The sequence below is a fragment of the Rutilus rutilus genome (genome assembly GCF_951802725.1).
Source record: "Rutilus rutilus genome assembly, chromosome: 13".
NCBI classification, from domain to species: domain Eukaryota; kingdom Metazoa; phylum Chordata; class Actinopteri; order Cypriniformes; family Leuciscidae; genus Rutilus; species Rutilus rutilus.
The window spans coordinates 35418520-35438989 of record NC_140218.1 but is presented as its reverse complement, the minus strand read 5'-3'; the positions used below and the strand labels follow the sequence as shown (position 1 = coordinate 35438989).

Genomic DNA, 20470 nt, shown 5'->3' with positions numbered 1-20470 from the left:
CGTTGAGTGGACAGCACAGTGGACCAACACCAGCCGATGACCAACACAGACTGTGGAAACTTCACACTGGACTTCAAGCATCTTGGATTGTGTGCCTCTCCATTCTTCCTCCAGACTCTGGGACCTTGGTTTCCAAATGAGATGCAAAATTTGCTCTCATCAGAAAAGAGGACTTTGGTCCACTGTGCTTTATTACATCCAGAGTCAACGCAGCCGTCTACCAGGACATGTTCAGAGCACTTCATGCTTCCTTCATTTCCCAGCAGGATTTGCTCCTGCCCACACTACCAAAAGAACCAAAACCTGGTTCAATGACCATGGTATTATACTGTGTAATTACTGCGTGATTTCATGTAATATTCAATTTTTTTTAAATCCTGTTTTCGTGGTTTTTATGAGCTGGAAGCCAAATTATGTACAAATAAACAACTAAATACTTGAAATCGTTTAAGTTGTGGGCCCTGAATCTATAATCTATGGAAGTTTAACGTTTTGAATGGAATTATGGAAATAAATAAACTTTTCCATGATATTCTATTTTTTTGGAAAGGGTCTGTAAATGTACAGTACACATACAAATGTATACTTTAAACACACAAAATCACCTTGTAAGAAGTAGTACTACAATGATCTACATTCTTTCACTGTTACTGACTAAATAAGGAAATGGATTTGAATCAGAGCTTTTTAGAATATGTATGGAATGAAGAGAATTCGGTTTGATCCTTTAAAACAGTGAGGAATTTGATGAATTAGTTTATTTTTATTTCATTCGATGAGGTATTTATTCTTAAGTATTATGAGGGCATTACAAACGGTGTTGGGTAATGCTTTTCTCTCAATCTTTAAAGTCGAAGCAGCTGTTAGTCAAAGGCAAATACACATGACAGCCATGAGAGGGAATTATGAGAGCTTGAAAAACTGAAGGAAAGGAAAGCAAATGACCCTCTCCTGTATTGAGACTGAGCTGATTGAAAGATGCCAGCTTTGAGGGGCGATACATGCGGAAGCACCAGTGGATGGCACAAAAGCTCTTGTTAAAATAAGCTTCCTGACAGGAAAATAAAAACAAGCCCACCTAAGCCGGTTGTGCATTTATATAAGGATTCGAGATTTAGAAGGCTGTACTGCATCACAAAAACGCCTCCATCTTCTATCCATCACTGACTGGCTTGTTGGATGGAGTGTCATCAAGAATTTGGAAATTGACCTTAAATCCCTTCAGATTTAAGGCCCTTAAGAGAGCTGCAAGATCACTCAAAATATTGATAAACTGAAAGAGATTTAAGGGAAGCAATGGTCTAAAATTGGTCAAAAGTCTTATACGCAACTACAGAAGATGTTTGGTAGAGATTTTGCTAAAGGAGGATCTACAAGTTCAAGATTTCACTTACTTTCTCCACCCAGCACTGTGAATCATTACTTGGTGTATTCAATAAAAATGCGGGGGTCAGTTTTAATTTTATTTTTTTGAGAAAGACATTAAAGGGGGAACGGAAAATTACTGGGAAAAGAGGGATTGGAACTCAACACAAGCAAGATTCCAGCCTGTGTTTCTCTCATGATCGCCATGACTTCAAACATCTGGAGCTTTTCCACTTACAAACTCCTATCCCTAAGCTTGTCATAAAGCTACCCAGGATAATCAATAAAGCTGCTATGCGTAAGTTATGCACTATTAATAACACCAGAATTGCAGAATATAACATTCAGACAGCAGTAGTTTATTTCAACAATTAAGAAGATACTACACATTGTGAAGATGAAACGTGACAGCTTAGTTTTAACCAAGACAATAACCGAACAAGAACTGAAGAAACTGAGGATAATATATGCACGAGATAATGATGAACTAAACTAGACACAGGTGAGTAAAATAAGAGGTAAACAAGTCTACTACCACCATTTTCTTTTGGATGGTTTTGTAGGTATCATGATAACCCAGTTGCACAGTAAATTCCCCGGTGTTAAATTTAACACCGCTCGGTGTTTATATGGGAACCACCAGCAGAGTGTTAAAAGTAACACTGAAGCAGTGTTAGAGTTAATGAGATGTGCAAAATGTGCAAAAATGATTAGTTGTTATTAAGAGTAAAAAAAATTTTCACCAATGATAATTTCTTGCCACAGAACAGACATTCTGAATTATAATTTTATTTTTGCACATTGTAGAGGAAATTATTTAAGACGCACACAGACATCAAGAATTAGCATATGAATCTCAACAATGGTGACATGCTTCATGCAGAAATGCATGCTGGGAACCACCATATTATAAAACTAATGGCTCCCAGCATGCATTGCAGCATGAAGCATGTCACCATTGTAGTGACTCATAAGATGATTCTTGATGTTAGTGTGTGTTTGTTACGCTACGGTTTATTTTCTCTCAATGTATTTAGAAGTTAAAATTCAGAATGTTTGATCTTTGGCAAAAAAAATATATATACAGTATATATATATATATATATATATAGATGGTAAAAATCAGTTAATAACAAGTTATCTCTTTTGGTCAGTTATGACATTTGTCAAACAATGTTTTTTTTCAAATTCTTAATGGTGATGAAATATATATCATACCTTTGTGTATGATTTCCTTTGCAACAAATTATGTGTTTTAGTAAACACTGTTACAAAGACAACAACTACCTTAAAAATATATATAAATTGTCAAACCACCAAACTAGAGAACACACTGATCACCATAATGGTAACCACACATTTTTAATAAAACTTCAACATCTAAAAATGTGTCTATTCTCAAAAAGAACTTCTGTAGATGAATGACAGAAATAAGGTCAAACTGGTTTGTTTGTTTATCTTCAGTGAGTCTGCTTGTTATCATCAGGTGTCTTCAATAATCGAACAATCAACACTCAATTAATTACTTAATTATCTAATTAACTCTAACACTGCTTCAGTGTTACTTTTAACACCCTGCTGGTGGTTCCCATATAAACACAGAGCAGTGTTAATTTAACACCAGGGAATTTACTGTGTGTAATGACTCAAATGCTACTACATCCTTTTAAAGGAATTACCAGCCATTTGGAACAATATTCTAAAGTGAAGATCACAGTAACCCACTAGTAACGGTTTAAATGTTACCATATGTCAGAAGAAATGACAATCCAAAACATTACAAAACTTTGCTTACAATGACTTACGTCATTACTAGGGAGTTATCATGCTTTTTACTATAGAATACTGTTCAAAATAATTAGTATTTCTTTCTGAGGGATTTGGTAAAACCTACATCAATACCAGGTTACTATGATATTGACATTAATGATGTCCCTGCAGTTACACATGCACTTACTATGGTAATCACTAAATTATGCATAATTACAAGCAACTAACCCTAAACCAAACCCTAATCCTAATTATTTGGCTTTGCCAGCAGCCATATCACCCTGTAGCCCAAGACTGGTTGCTCACTGAAGCTAAGCAGGGTTGAGCCTGGTTAGTACCTGGATGGGAGACCTCCTGGGAAAACCAGGTTGCTGCTGGAAGAGGTGTTAGTGAGGCCAGCAGGGGGCGCTCACCCTGTGGTCTGTGTGGGTCCTAACACCCCAGTGTAGTGATGGGGACACTATACTGTCAAAGAGCACCGTCCTTCAGATGAGACGTTAAACCGAGGTCCTGACTCGAAGGATGTCCTTCGAAAAAGAGTAGGGGTGTAACCCTGGCATCCTGGCCAAATTTGCCCCTTGGCCTCTGTCCATTATGGCCTCCCCATATACTGATTGGCTTCATCACTGTCTCCTCTCCATCAGTAAGCTGGTGTGTGGTGGGCATTCTGCCGCAATTAGGCTGCCGTCGCATCATCCTGGTGGTGGTTGAGGAGATTCCCCCTTCCATGTAAAGCGCTTTGAGTACCTAGAAAAGCGCTATATAAATGTAAGAAATTATTAATTATTATTATGTAGTAGTAGTAAGTACATGTAGTCATTTAATATTACTCAGTACTCAAATGTGTAATTACACTGACACCTTAAAATAAAATGTAACTTGTATTTCCATGAATTATAAAACTGTATATTAGTAGTTCTACTGGAGGTATTAAAATAGTAAAACAGTAGAGTTAGCTAATATTGAACTACTGCATTCCTGCAGTGCCATTGCTTACTATATTATTAATCTCATAAATGTTTCTTGTTAGTTAATATTATTTACAATAATGTTAATATTGCATTACTCATTAGCTCATGTTTAGTTATTCATTAATAATAGAACATCATTCTAAAATGTGTCCCATGTAGAGTTTTATGATAAAATATCATCTTTGAAAATTCAACAGAACATCAGCAGAGAGCCTATGACATAAGACATCAACTGCTTTCTTTCTCGTGGAGATGTAGTGTACTGGCAATACTTTATGTTGTTGCCAGTGTCTTTTTGAACATTTCACATTCAATAATCATGTGCTCTGTGCAAAATGTGAACGTGTGCTGTGGATGTGAATGGGGGAGGCAGAAATCAGCAGTTATATACTGTATGCGTGGAGTGGCATACTTTTATCTAATTCAGTAATTGCACTCTGTCACTCTCTGTTTGTCTCCATTCATGGTCTCTGTAGATAACTCTGCTTGATGTAACCATTAATTGTTGTGGGGAATTGGGACATACACAGGTTTCTTATCAGCTCAGGAAGGCAACATTTATGTAATCACTGTTTTTCTTTCTTTTTTTCCCCCCCTGCTATCCAGTTTGTCTCACTTCAACACTCTAGCTTTTATTCTAACCTCTTATTACAGTGAAAATCATCTTATGATACAGTGTGCCAGCTTGAGTGTGACACGTGACAACAGATTACTGTGTTATCAGTTAAGAGTGTCGGCCCTGGTCTTGACTGCTTTGTTTCAACAGTGTAAACAAAAACATATGACATTTCTGAATGTCACAGTCTTGCCTCATCCTCGCTTAATACATCTGAGATGATTTGACAGATGCCAGATCTTCGCTCTTCTAATCGTGATACTGATCTCTGGCTAATTTAATTCTTCAAATGAATTTGCGGTTTTGATTTAAATATCTGTATTAAGTTGTCTCAGATTACTGCACTTTCATGTGTTCATTGGAAAAGGCAGATATACTGATACTCGAAAACATGTTCAGCAATGCAGCGACTGGCTGAAGTACTGACATCATATTAAAAAAGAACGTCACACACCTGTCAAAAAAAAAAAGTTCATTATAATAGTTAAATGAAATGTACTGTTTGTTGAATCCCATTATTTCACGATTTCTAGTATGTGTACAGGCTTTACATTTTTATTTCAAATTTGCAATTAGCAATTCATTTAATTTGACCCCTGGAATGCATAACATCCAATAGTACAGGATTCTTCAGGTTGACCACATCTGATTGAAGTCAGGATCAAGATGTGTAGCACAGCAGTTGTGCATTTTTAGAGCTGTAAATAAGTGAGCACAGTAAAGGCAACAGAAATTTGGGTGTCAGTCTTATGTGGTACCACAAAATCTCACCAAAGAAGATTTCCATTGCTGAACCTGTCAACGAAAGTGGTCTGCACCTTGACACTGTTTCAAATTCAAAGCCAACAGATGAAGCTATCAAAAAGTTCTTGTTCTTGATACTCACTGAATAGAGCTGACTTATATGCTGTCAAAATACATATGCTCCTGTAATAGAAATTCCAGTAGAAACTACAGTGGAATTTTTATGTCCATTTAAACAATGTGGTAGACAAGCTGTGCACATTCATCAAACTCATATGCCCTATTAAATGTGTTGTGACAGGTTACTCTGAAACAATCCTCCCGTCCATCACCCCTGTACTGGATAGCAGTGTTGTAGTAGATGTTTTGTGGTCTGCATCGACTCATGCATATGATCCAGTGCATCTCTTGGAACAGGAGGATTGTTTCCTCAAGGAACACATGAAGGATTTTCTTGTCTGCCTGTGGAAGGTCTTCGAGGTGTTTTGCATAATACACGGAGTGGGTGCTGGTTCACTGCATCTCATCATACACTGTCTGCCTCAAGGATGAGGACAACACCAGCCCCGCTCCGGACCCAGAGCACAGCGAGCCTTCAGCCATGCCCACTGTGGAGCATAAGCCAGAGCCCACTGCAGACTAAGAGCACAAGCCCGCCACGAAGATCGAGCCTGAGCAATTACCAGAGGCCATGTTCGTCCCGGAGCCTGAGCCTGAACCGGTGTTTGAGCCGGCAACAGCGTCCATTACGGAGGGCACGTTAGTGGAGTTCGTCAGCATGGATTGGAGCCCTGCCCACACTCCCATCGCTGAGGTGCGGGAAATGAGCTGGGCCCACAATGAATTCATATTAGATGAGCTGGTCTGCTAGTCCCATCAAGGCCCAAGTCATCTGTGTCTCTGCTGGTTCAGCCCAGTCCCAAGTCGTCTTTGTTGTCATTGAAACAGACCAGCTTCAAGTCTCCAAACACCCTGCCTCCCCTCTCCCTCCTCCCATACCAAAGCCATCAACTTCTTTGGCCTTGCCTCCGCTGTCTCCCTTCAGTCCCTCAGCTCCTCCAGTGGTTCTGCCCTGCTGCCAGCTTCGCCTTGGTCTGTGGATCCCTTAGCTCCACCTTAAGCCTCCAAGCCCCGGACTCCACCACTGCCTTCCGTCCCATCAACTTCACCTTGGCTTAACGCTCCCTCTGCTTCACCATGGTCTGTCATCCCTCTGGCTCTGCCAGGCTGCCTCGACCCTCTGGCTCCACCTTGGTCTGTTGTCGTTTTGGCTTCGCCTTGGACTTCCGAGTCTCCAGCTGCGCCTCGACCCTCCACCCTTCTGGCTTTACCAGGCCCCTCCTTCCCCCGTTCCACCACTGTCCTCAGTTGCACCGACTCCACACTGCTCTGCCAAGCCTACGTCTCCACCTCGGTCACATGCACCTTTGGCTCCACCGTGGCCCTCCAGGCCCTCACTGTCATTCTGGGTCTTCACCTCCTCGGTTCCACCTGGGTCTTCACTTTGCACGTGTCCACCTCAGACTGGTTCCATCTTGGCTCCTCTCTCCATCAGTTCCACCACAGGCCTTCATCCTGGCTTGACTCTGGGTCATCCCCTGGCTCCTCCCACCATCATCTCCGCCTAGGGGTTCCCTTTGGTCAGGCCTTTCTCAGTCACATCTCTTTCTGCCTCCACATCCTCCTCTGGAACCCCTAGCGTATGCCTATCAAAGCAATGTCATTGCTATAGAAATCAATGCAGATTTTCTGAAAAACGAAAGAGCGTCACACACAAATAGCCGCTGAACAGTTGTGATACACAGTGTGGACATTAACAAATTTAGATCAGATTGCAATCTGATACACAAATACTGGCTTTGGACTGACAATGTGAACATGGCCATAGTTGCGCTTGATCTATACAAGGTAACAGCTGGAGGAAATTGAATCTATCCTCAAACTGCTTCCCAGTGGCCAGTAGCCTTGAAGAGTTTGTGGTTCTTTCTGATTCTGTCCACTTCTCTCTCTCTCACTTTTGCTTCCACTCTCTACAATCGAAATAAAAATGTAAAAAAAAAAAAAAAAAAAGTTTCCCAGTGAATTTAGTTGACATAAGGGAAATAATGTATATTTTGTATTAAACAATGTCAAAATAAAGATATAACGTATCTCTGTCAAAAAGAAAAAAAGAAGATGTGAGTTCATTTGGAGTTTGGAGCCAAAATTATTACAAACCAGCCAGAAAATAATCAAGTGCTGCCCAGAGGCTGATAGAAACTAAGCGAGGACTTAGATAATGGAAAGATGCACTTTTATTTTCTCAGCTACATCATCTCAGCTGTGTGGATGTTCTCTCCACTCACACACTCTTGACTTGACAGAAATGGCAAAGCCCACTGAAGCTGCATGGCACATTGTGATTCATTTAGAAATGAGTAAACACAGACCCACCAACTAGTCAACTACTTTTCTGTGTGACTAGCCAAGTATTAAAAATGATCAGCCATGCAAGCCTTAGTGACACACAGAGAGAATGCGACCGAGAGGCATTAGACAGGTTCACGTGTGACAATCACAGACAGTCACACACAAAGAGAAGGATTAGTTACAAGAAGAGGAGGAGGAGAAGAGAGGAGATAGGAAACAGAAAGAGGTGGGGGTGAGCTGAAGAGAGGAGAGTGAGGGAGACAGTAAAAGGGAGAGACTGAATCTTTCATAGTAGGCGTCTCAGATCGCCACCGCTGTGATTTGTGTCTCTCAGTATGTTTCCCGCTGCTGCAGTGTAAGTGCTAGCTCCCGCACAATGACTTCTCAACCTCCTCCTGTCACCACATTCTCTCCTATTTCCCTTCCATTCAAAACAAAATTGTTCATTCAAGGCTGATGGCTCACATTTTTCCATAAACTTGCATCGGACATAAGGACCACCACTGAAGTCTCTCTGTAAGGTAGGAATAGCAGTTTACATTTTTATAACTGTTCCACGTGCTGAGGTACATCAGTCTGTTAAATGTGGGGTTTTGTGTATTTTTATTTTTGTTTTATATGATATATCATTTATTTTAGTGTTTTTCTTTTTTCAAAGAATGGTTGAATTATTATTAAAACATAAAGGAGTAAAAAGGGGGGGGCTTTAAAACCTTTTTTAAGGATTTTATCAATATGAAAAGCCTTTTCCAATATTTTTTTTCCTGATCCCATAAACCAGCACTAGTTTATTTGGGATATTTTAGTATATATTTTTGGAGAGCCCTGTTATCGTTGAATGTGTTCTGTGTTACTTCATTTATTTCATATGTTAAGAAACAGATCAGCTGATTTATGTAACAAACAAGTGGCTGTGTTTCCCAACCCTGTTCCTGGAGGCACATCAACAGTTGGATGTCTCCCTTATCTGACCCATCCATATCAGGTCTCAGTCTCTACTAATGAGCAGATGAGTTGAATCAGGTGTGTTTGATTAGGAATAGTTTAAACAGGGTCGGGAAACCATGAGTTACACTGTGTGCTGTCACATGTTTTGATGGTCCACCCATTCTAGAGTATGTAAAGTCTGGCTATAAATATACCCTCATGGGCCCCTTTACATGTCCTGTGTGCGCATGCAGTGCCTTTACATGGCTGCTAGTGATAAATAGTGCATTTAGTGGCTTGGGTGCATTTGTGAAATAAGTTAAGGACTGCAACAAAATATTGCAAATAATCTGAAAGGGGACACACATTCATAAAGACACAAGACACACTTTTACTCAGGCTCTCGGAAGACAACACTGCTGTAATGCTTTCCGTCTTAATTACATTGATCTCAGATTTATGTCATACACTTTATTAGATTTCGAGCTTGGCATTACCATCATAAACCATTGAGTGACAATATGTGGTCTGTCTAAGGGTTCAATATTTGTTACCATAATAAAAGTCAGTTTTAAATGGCTTATAACATTTAAATTGGTTTAGCCATTTAGTGCAGAACATTATCTCGTTCTTTACCCCCTAAAATGTTGTTCCAAACTTGTTTGACGTCTTTCATGCAACACATAACAACTGTAAACACTTTTACAGTGGCTAAATCAATCCATACAGCTCATGTCTTCTGAAGTCACACAAATAAAACGGCAGGCGCAAATCATAATTCATGCCCCATGCCGCCGTAGCTCTTAAATCTCATTCATGGTTGCATGTATTTAAATATCCTGGTTTTCCTGTGTTCAAATATCTAGTTTTGTGAGATTTGATATTTAAATATATACAACCATGAATTTGCAATGATTTGTAATGAATAACCTTGCACAGAGCTACTGTACAAAAGCTGTACAATATAAATATTGTATATGTATTATCACTATTTGTTGTTGTTGTTAAGTGATGCGCTTGAAAGCATAAATCACCTTCCACTCTCTTGCTAAAGAACAGTAGGGACAGTTTGGACATTTATTTATAGTTGCATAAGGGCAGAAACTGATGTGAACTGGAGGGGAACTGCATGGGGAACGACTGGAACAAGGCAGACTCAAAAGTGCATTTCCTACGTGAGCACCATGAGAATAGTATGATGCATGTTCACTTTTTGAATGTTGTCGTTTATCCAGTCAGAGGAGAAAGGATTGATTTATGTTAAATTGCCGTGTTCAAAAGCCAGTCTCCCTGCAGAGCTCTCTTCAAGTCATTACAGAAAGTCCTTGAATCATGTCAAACTTCACCTTATTGATTCCCTTTTGACTGTGTAGTGTGGCTATCCACAGAAAGACTGTCATCCTTTTGCTTTCTTCCTGTGCATCTATATTTAATTTTAGATTAGCCAAATCATTAGTGGTGTTGGTTATACTGGTTTCTTTGTTACTGTGTAATTACACAAATAAGTACTGAGCAAACGATTATGATAACGGCACAGAGAAACGAAACCATTGACATTTTTTAAATGAACTATAAAAACATTGACACCAACCAGAATCAATTCTGCTTTAAAGAGCTCCAGCATTGAAAGTGACAGACGGCAAACTTGCAGCGCGCTGGAACGATTTTGTCTGCTGGTGTGGACGCTAATATAGTTATCATTATGGATCTCTTTATAGTTATCGTTCTTGGTGTGAATGGGCTTTAATATGAAGTAACATGTGCTAACTCTAGGGTTAGGCACTGTAAAAATGAATACGCTATATCTAAGCAATAAAATTGTGGCAACAGATTACAAGCAATATTAGTAATTAAATTTAACAAATTAGAATTGAGTAATAATTCATCAAATTAATTCCTTATAAGGTAACCATTTAAAATGAGTAAAATTAAATACAAAAAAATTATTTATTGCCAACATTGAAGACACCTGATGTTAACAAGCAGAATCTCTGAAGGAGAAAAACGTAATTTTAAGTCACCATTATGGTGATCAGTGTTTGGTTTAGTTGGGCTCTTTACCCTTAAATCATTTACTTTAGATTTTGTTTGGCTGCTGTACCTGAGTTATTACAGCCAGATGAACAACGAGAAAAGGTGATCTGATGGTGTTGATTATGTTTTAACATAATCATTATTTCACAATCATTTGACCTGAATCACTGAACTCCCATAGATCCCAATTTACTTGGGAACCTAATTTACCAATTTAGGTTTACTTTATTAATTATAGCAGCACTGTTCTTGCACAGCATAATATTTTGAACTTTTACAATGTAATCCAAAGATTTCTTAAACATGTCGCATATACATTTTTTTTTTCATTTTATTTTTTTATTTAGTTTTTAGACACACAGACATCAATAATCAGCCTGTGAATCTCAACAATGGTGACAATTATAAAGCATGTTGCAGTGCATTCTGGGTGCCACCAATCAAAACTCATTCATGGCTCAGTCTTTTCTCGTTGTTCATCTGGCTGTAATAACTCAGGTACAGCAGCCAAACAAAATCTAAAGTAAATGATTTAAGGGTCAAGAGCCCAACTAAAACAAACACGGATCACCATAATGGTGACTTAAAATTACAGTTTTCTCCTTCAGTGATTCTGCTTGTTAACATCAGGTGTCTTCAATGTTGGCAATAAAAAAAAATTGTTTACAAAAAATTTGCTGTACATTCTACTCATTTTAAATGGTTAACTAGAAATTAATTTGATTAATTATTACTCAATTCTAATTTGTTAAATTTAATTAATAATATTGCTTGTAATCTGTTGCCACAATTTTATTGATTAGATATAGCGTATTCATTTTTACAGTGGGGTTTGGTTTCAGGTTAGTTGTGTTTGTGCATAATAATTACTGTGGGAAGTACATTTAACATGTGTAACAAGGGGACTGTTAAATAACGTGTTACCAGTGTGTTAGCATCACATTGCAATTTGTACATTCCTGTAACCAACACTGTTTGTGTTACAAATACCTCAAATCATGTGGTTTGTCGAGGAGAGGTGTTCTTTAATTTTTCTAAGCAAGCATATTTACAATTTTCATCTGGTGCATGATAATAAATAAAAAAAACAATTAAAAAAACATAGACTTACATTTAAAGTATATACTTGAGCTAGGGACCAGAATACTACTATTGCTCATTTTGCAGTATATATTATTTCTATTGTGCACTAATAAATGCAAAGTATACACCCAGATATCCAGTTCATTTTCTGTGTGACAAACAAACTGTTTATTTATCATCTATTGTTATTTTTAACAGTCAAATTTCCAATAGAAAGTAATCACAATCTTGTGTATTTACATTTATGCATTTGGCAGACCCTTGTATCCAAAGCGGCTTGCATTGCATTTCAAGGTTCACACATTGACCTTCTTAACAATTCTTGCTTTCCCTGGGAATCGATCCCATGACCTTGGCATTGCAAGTACTAACGCTCTTCTTTCTAAAGTAGTTTGAGCTATTTCCAAGATAATTACTGGATGCAACTGCCAATGAAATGTATTGAGGTCATCTGTCACAACAAATGTAGTACATACAATTGTATTGACATTGATTGCTGCATAAATGACTCACTTACATTACTACACTACTAAAACGTATGCCAACAAAACCATTTTTACTGTTTACGTCCGGTAGAAGTAGCTCTTTATGGTAAAAACATTTGCACTTTGTACCACAGTGTAGTAAGCTAGTATTCTGAACACAGACCACATCACTCATCATGTGTGAGCCTTGATCAATCAAAGATAAAGTTGCATAAGTAATGGCCGCTGGAGATGCTGAATGGCTGATGGTTTGGGGTTTGCATTAACAAGGAAAGGGAATGTAATATTCAGCATGTTCTGAATGTGTGCCTCTTGCTGACGTACGGATGAATCTGAGAGAGATGGACAGAGCAGGGTGCGAAATGAGATTTGTGTGTCAGATTTTACCCTGGGCGTTCGCTGCTTTGCGCAACCGTACCTGTCACTTTGCTTTGATGTCAGTTTATACAGCAAGAACAAGTCGTTTCCAAACTCTCTTTTTCATGCCAACTAGACCCGCTTCTCTGCTTCTCTTCTCCCTCTGTTTTTCCGTCTAGGCTACAGTAAGTTTGAGATACTGAGAAAGGATCAACTGTGGCACAATATGCCCACTATCATGAACACTGTGGCCCCTGAACCATTTAGTTCAAGCCACGCACACACTCATCCACATACACAAACATGTGAGCTCTGAGGTATTTATATATTTGGATATAGACAGTGATAAATTCCAGACAGCTCAGAATTTTTGGGCTATTTGTGTGCGCAGGAATTTATGTAGATGTAAATATGTTGCTTAGATCATCTGTAATCCTCAAGTTGTGTGTGTATGGTTGACTGATGACACACAAACACACATGTGATGTCACTCCCAGCTGTCAGCTAATGTCTTTGCCACTTTGGTATTTTGTCAGTACATGTGGACTGGTGTGTATGACAAAGTCCATGTGACATGCAAAACAGCATGACAACAACGTTTAAAGGAGCAGACGTGCTTGATGAATGATTATGTCAGATGGTCCCTTTTGAACATTCTGTTGACTACATATAACTATAACTACATAGTAACTACATATCAACTAACTCTCATTAGAGTATTAGTAGACTGTCTGCTTAATATCTGCTAACTCTTTATTGTGATGCTCCTCAACAGACATTCTTCTGACTATAAGTAACTTTACAACTACATGTCAACTTATTCTAACCCTAACCCTACTAATACTCTAACACTAATGAGAGTTAGTAGACATGTAGTTGCAATGATACATATAGTCAACAGAATATGTTAAAGGGACCATCAAAATAAAGTGAAACCGATAATATTTACAATATGTAAGTCCTGAAAATCATAGATTTTGCAGGACTTGGTGTGTCTATCACACTTTTAGTGCTTCCAATTACCTTCAATTATCCAACCCCCCTTCGCTTCCACCAAATACAGGACAAAACTATCAGCTAAGTCCCTAGAAAGATTGTGGAGCACCTGTCACTCAGCTTTTTGAATTAGTGATAGATGTTTAGTGTGTTTTGCACATTGCTGTCCATTTATCAGTTTTAGCAGCTGTATCATCCTCCTCTGTTTCACTTTGTGCTAAGTTTCTTTTGTTTTACACGATGAATTAGAAATAATCTTTACAGTTGAGCAAGAATGCTGCTTAAAGTGTCATTTCTTTGGCAAAAATAAATAAATAATAATAATTCTGTCAATCAGAAATAACTATAGAACAGTGTGTGTGTGTGTGTGTGCCCGCACAGACACATAAATGAGTGTGAAAGCTTTCTCTAGGGCTGCTTGCTGAGGATGGGCACTGATGGGATTTGGTCCATCTCTCACTGATAAACACACTGATTTGGTTGATCGCTGAAGGCGTAGCTTAAAATAACAGCATGAGTTTTTCTCATGCCACGCTTACCAACAGCTGAAGGTAGTCTTGCAGCGAGTGAGGGTCCATCACAATCCTTTGGCAAATGTGCAGAAGAGACCAACTTTTGGCATGTGAGGTTGTGTATTTGTTTGGTGTCCTCTGCACTGGAGAGTAATGCAATCTTTTATTGGAAAATTAAACAACATTTAGTCAAACTTTGATGATTGCCTTAATCTTTTAAACAACTGGGTAGAATGCAATCAAACTACATTTTATAAAAGTTCCCGAATCCTACATCAGCATATGAGAGTCGAATTGGCCAACTACAGGGACTCATCTCAAGATTACGGAAGCCCTGAACCGCAAAGTAAAAAAAAAAAAAAAAAAAAAATCTAGCATTTCGAGATTAAAGTCGAAAAGAATAAAGTTGTAATATTTTGAGAATAAAGTTACGAGAATACAGTTTAAGTTCTTATTTATTTATTTATGTGAGCGTATGTATATGTGTTCGTATATATAATGACACTGTCATTGTTAATTTTCTGTTTAAAACAGATTATGTGTCATGTCAGACACTCACAGACATCAACGATCAGCATATGAAACACAACAATGGTGACATTCTTCATGCCAGCATACAAAACACATTCTTGGCTCCCAGCATGCATTTTGGCATGAATAAATTATGCATATTATTTTTTTATTTTTTTTGTCACCATTGTTGAGGTTTGTATGATATGGGAGCTTGTTTCCGCCACAAAATAAAAAAAATTTAAATGATAATTGCGACTTTTTATTTCACAATTGCGAGTTTACATCTAGCAATTCTGACTTTATAACACGCAATTGCGAGTTTATATCGCAATTCTGACATATTTTCTTAGAATTGTGAGATATAAAGTCCAATTCTAAGGGGAAAAAAAAGACAGACTTTTTTTTTTATCTCAGAATAGTTTATCTCACAATTCGGACTTTACAACACGCAATTGCGACTTTATATCATGCAATTCTGACTTTATATCTCCCAATTGCGTATTATAAAGTCAGAATTGCGAGATATAAAGTCAGAATTGCGTGATATAAAGTCGCAATTGCGAGAAGAAAAGTCAGAATTCTGACTTTATATCTCGCAATTCTGACTTTACAAGATGCAATTGCGACTTTATTTCACGCAATTCTGACTTTATAACACGCAATTGCGACTTTATTTCACGCAATTCTGACTTTATATCTCAAAATTCTGAGAAATAAAGTCAGAATTGCGAGATGTAAACTCGCAATTGTGAGATAAAAAGTCGCAATTATCTCTTAAAATGTTTTATTCTGTGGCGGAAACAAGCTTCCAAAGTATGACGAGTGCTGATGTCTAAGTGTGTTGTTTTCAACTTTAAAATAATTTTGAACAATCTTGCACAAATTTCTTCAAGGTTACAAATGATTTTATCACATCTTTTGAGTTTATTACTTTCTTCTCAAATAATGTAAAAAATCCAAAAGTGAGAAAAAAATACAGTAAAAGCAGTTATTTAATTGCTTAACCACTTTATTTGCAGTCCTTTGTTATTAAAACAAACTTGTAGATCTGCTTTATCAATGCAGAAATGTTCTCCATAAACATCTGCTATTACTGATAAAACACCAACTTAATGAAAGTCAAGGGTCAAGAGCCCAACTAAAGCAAACACTGATCTCCATGATGGTGACCTCAAACCAAACATTTTCAATAAGACATCAACATCTAAACCTCTGTTAATTCTCAATAAGATCTTCTGACGTGTGACAGAAATAAAGTCAGTCTGGTTAGTAATAAGTGAAGCTGGTAATGCTGTTTGTGGAGTTGTTTCATCAGATCTTCAGAGAGTTAATGACTTTTATCTTCAGTTCATCTAAGGCTGCATCTGAATAAAGTTTGTGTTCTTATTACTCTTTCAAAAGATGATTGAAAGAATGTTTCAGGAACATCACACTAACATTTAAATAACATTCTATTAACATTCAGGAAACTGGACATTATACTTTTTAAAACACGTTCCTCTAACGTCAAGAAAACTGGACATTTGTTATGTTCCCAGAACCAACACTGAATATTTGGAGAACGTTCCTATAACAAAAGTCTGTAAGGGTCTGTAAGGGTTGGATTGGTCAGACACAGACAGATAGAGACAGACAGACAGACAGACAGACAGACATACAGACAGATAGAGACAGACAGACAGACAGACAGACAGATAGACAGACAGATAGACAGACAGATAGAGACAGACAGACAGACAGACAGACAGAGACAGACAGATAGAGACAGACAGACAGACAGACAGATAGAGACAGACAGACAGACAGATAGAGACAGACAGACAGACAGATAGACAGACAGATAGACAGACAGATAGAGACAGACAGACAGACAGACAGAGACAGACAGATAGAGACAGACAGACAGAGACAGACAGACAGACAGACATACAGATAGAGAGAGACAGACAGACAGATAGACAGATAGACAGATAGAGAGAGACAGACAGACAGATAGAGACAGACAGACAGACAGACAGAGACAGACAGACAGACAGACAGATAGAGACAGACAGACAGACAGACAGACAGAGACAGACAGACAGATAGAGACAGACAGACAGACAGAGACAGACAGACAGACAGACAGATAGAGAGAGACAGATAGACAGATAGACAGATAGAGAGAGACAGACAGACAGACAGACAGACAGAGACAGACAGATAGAGACAGACAGACAGAGACAGACAGACAGACAGACAGACAGACAGACAGACAGACATACAGATAGAGAGAGACAGACAGACAGATAGACAGATAGACAGAGACAGACAGACAGACAGACAGATAGAGACAGACAGACAGACAGAGACAGACAGACAGATAGACAGATAGAGAGAGACAGACAGACAGATAGACAGATAGACAGATAGACAGATAGAGACAGACAGATAGACAGATAGAGCAAGGCACATCTCACATTTTTCTAAGATCAACAGGTTCTTTCACAAAGCTTGTGCTTTTCTGCTTCAGTGCCTGGACACTTTGTAGTCATTGAAGGAACAATGAATTATAAAGTGTATCAAGACATTTACAGTGGAATGTCAGGACAAAAGTTTATGACTGTAAGCTTTAGAGAGTCTGGATGATGCAACAAGACAAAGACCCAAATCACAGAGTTGCAGAAGATGAACTGCTGTGATCTGTTATTGTCACTTTCAAATGCACAGTCAAGCAACATTTACGTTCATGTGAATGACACAGAAGGCTTTAGAAAGCAGGAGAGCTTATGCAAAGGTATACTTTCACACAGAAATGTTTGGGGGAAGGAGATCACATTCGGGCACAATCAAATCCCTTTTGCATATCGAAAAATGGATTACCGGCAGAGAAGGTTATATTGAGCATATTAAAACTTCATATGAGCAACAAGCAGTACTACTATTTGTACTTAATGTACAGAAGCAAAAGCAATAAAATGACTCTGAGGAATTATAGTCGTGCATCCGCTGTCAGTGAAACATATCTAGCACTTCATTTAATACATAACACCCTGCTTTATTTTCTCTAGCTACTAAACCAAACGTTTTTGTTACTCTCCAATAACCTTGGTCAAAAAGCAAAGCCTCTGTTTAACAGTCAGGTCTTTCTTCTCTCAGATGATAGTTTATATTGATTTCAGTTTCGGAGGAATTCTAGTTTAGTTGTGATGTTTGATCGTTATGTATTTTTTTAACAGATGGGCTCATTATAAACACAGAGCTCAGATCTGGTGCTGAGCGACTGTTTCCTGCTGAAGTTAATTAAGTGTAGATATCTCGCTCCACTAATTAAACTTCACTGCGGCTTAGAAGCTGGTAAGACAATCCGAGTAATGAAAAATGTAGGGAACCCCTGATGTAATTTACGGATTATTTCCCTGTCATCGGGTGGGTTTTGAATATGAATGTGATGGAACGACTGAGGATATGATACATGCTGTGTCTGAGGCGTGTGTCTGTGAAACGATTATGGAAATGATCAGCTCAGATTACGAGAGGAAGAAGATGTGTTTTGTGTTCTAGTTTGATCTGAAAAAGTGAGACGAAATGTTTCTGATACATAACGAGAAGAGATAAAGTCGGGTGAAGGTGGGCACAAGACAAAGATCAGCTTTTTATAGGCGTCTGAAAAAAAAAAATAAAGAGGAAAGAGAGAAGTATTCATGTAGAAACACAAGACAAGTAAAATATGAATAATTAAAAGCACTGAAAATTAAAAATAATGTGCATTGTCCTATTTTCCAAGTCCAATGGTCAATAAAGAATACTGATACAGTAAAACGTGTTCAAAATGTGGCTTTCGTTAAGGACATATGTCATATTTCAAGGCCTTATGTCCATGTTAACGAATTAAACTGTGATGGTGGGCTGATGACGCAATAGGTGGCTCAGTGTGCATTGTTATATGCTAAGTTTTATGGTACATAAAAAAACAACAACATTGGTACAGTAAAAAGTGATGCTTTTGTTGGGGGAGTATTATATTGTCCCATATAAAACTTTAACAGGCAATTAAAAAAATGGTATTGTAACATATTTCACAAGATCAAAACACCCTTTATTAAACCACTTTGTCAGAATTAACGCATTCCTTGCAGGTGGTGGAGAAATGCTTATTTTCTATTGTATTCTACAGGTAACAGCATTTATTGCGAGCAGAACCAGAGAGATTAAGTAATTTAGTTATAGTCCTAAAAGAGAGGGAAGTAGCTGGTTTCATGCTCGCACTAGACAAACTACTCTAACAAAATCCAAAATGTTTGCACTTTTTAATCAGCCCAATGCACACAGCATTGAGCCATCACCCAGCTAACAATTTTTGGTTCCCATAACGTTAGTTTTTGGTACCCAGAACATTCTCAGAATGTTAGTTTATGGTTCCCAGAACGTTATTTTTTATGGTAACCACCCAGCAACGTTCTGGGAACGTTATTTTATTGTTACATAAAAATAAAACCAAGAAAGAACGTTCCCCTAACGTAAGTATTTGGTTCCCAAAAAAATAACCAAAAAATAACATTAGGGGAACGTTCTGTGTTAACTGGGCAGCCAATTTCACGGTGCGGTTTCTCAGCTGTCACAGATGATGCGTTAAAGTGGACATAAGGCCATGATATTAGAGGTATACTGCCCTAACGAAAGCCAAATTTGAGATCTTTATTAATTCATGTATATCCACTGCTCTTGTTTTATTTATAGTAAAATGGCAGTGATGCACAAAGGAAATAGGTTATAGTACTGTAAAGTATTCCACTGAAGGCAAGTTTGTAGAGAGAATCCAAGTGCCCAACCGCCCAACATGAAACATAACAAAACAAAGTCCCGGAGGGCGGTCTTGGGGAGGGTTGGTGGGCCAGGCCTGTGCAGGGGAACAGGGCTAGGACTGTGGCGGGCCTGGGCCGTGGAGCGTGGGCGGCGCCGGCAGTGCAGGAAGCCAGGGCAGAGCTGGCATACCAATGGGCCAGGGAGGCTACTACTACTACTATGGCCGTTCATGTCAAGTGCGACAAACTGCTTCCCGTTTTGAGCGTCTCTCTTCCAGAAATGACTTGTAGGCCTCCTGAGTGTCCCTGCGGCCGTTGTTAATTGCTGCGCGCCAGTTGGGTCTGTCATTTGCAAGTGCCTCCCAGTTGTCCAGGTTGATGGAGAAGGCCTGAGGATCCCTCTTAATGACGTCTTTAAAACGTAGATGTTTGACCATGTTTGCGGGGGACATTTGCCAGCTCGCCATTTAGCAAGATTTTTGGGAGGCGGGTGTCATTCATTCGATAAATATGCCCAGTCCAACGGAGGTGGCATTCACGAAGGATGGTGTACAGGTCACTGGAACCAGTTCTCTCAAGTATGACAGAGTTTGGCACATGGTCCTTCCAGCGAAGGCAGCGAAAATGGAAGGCGTTGAGGCGTTGATGTTCGTGCCTCCTGTATGTTGTCCATGTCTCACTTGCATATAGTTGGCACGGGCTCCATAATCAGGTAACTACTGCCCTCCCCCCCAAAAAAATTCTTGGGACGAGACTCTGGTGTGGCGGCCATCTTGGATGAGGGATCACGGGCTGGAGCCGATGTGTGTGCTGCCTACACACACACACACACATCATAGCTGTGACGACTATCTAAAGTGCTGTATCATCCAGAGCTGACTCAGGCACAGCGGCCATCTTGTCT

The 20470-nt window shown here is 38.8% G+C and overlaps 1 protein-coding gene across 1 annotated transcript in view; it reads left to right on the top strand.

The window, feature by feature from the left end:
- Window positions 1-8232: 8232 nt before the first annotated feature.
- opn7b (opsin 7, group member b) overlaps window positions 8233-20470 on the top strand; it is a 102627-nt gene continuing 90389 nt past the window's right edge. The window contains exon 1 of the mRNA XM_084427228.1: window positions 8233-8396. The gene's annotated coding sequence lies outside the window, so the exon portion shown is untranslated. The remainder of the gene's footprint in view (window positions 8397-20470) is intronic.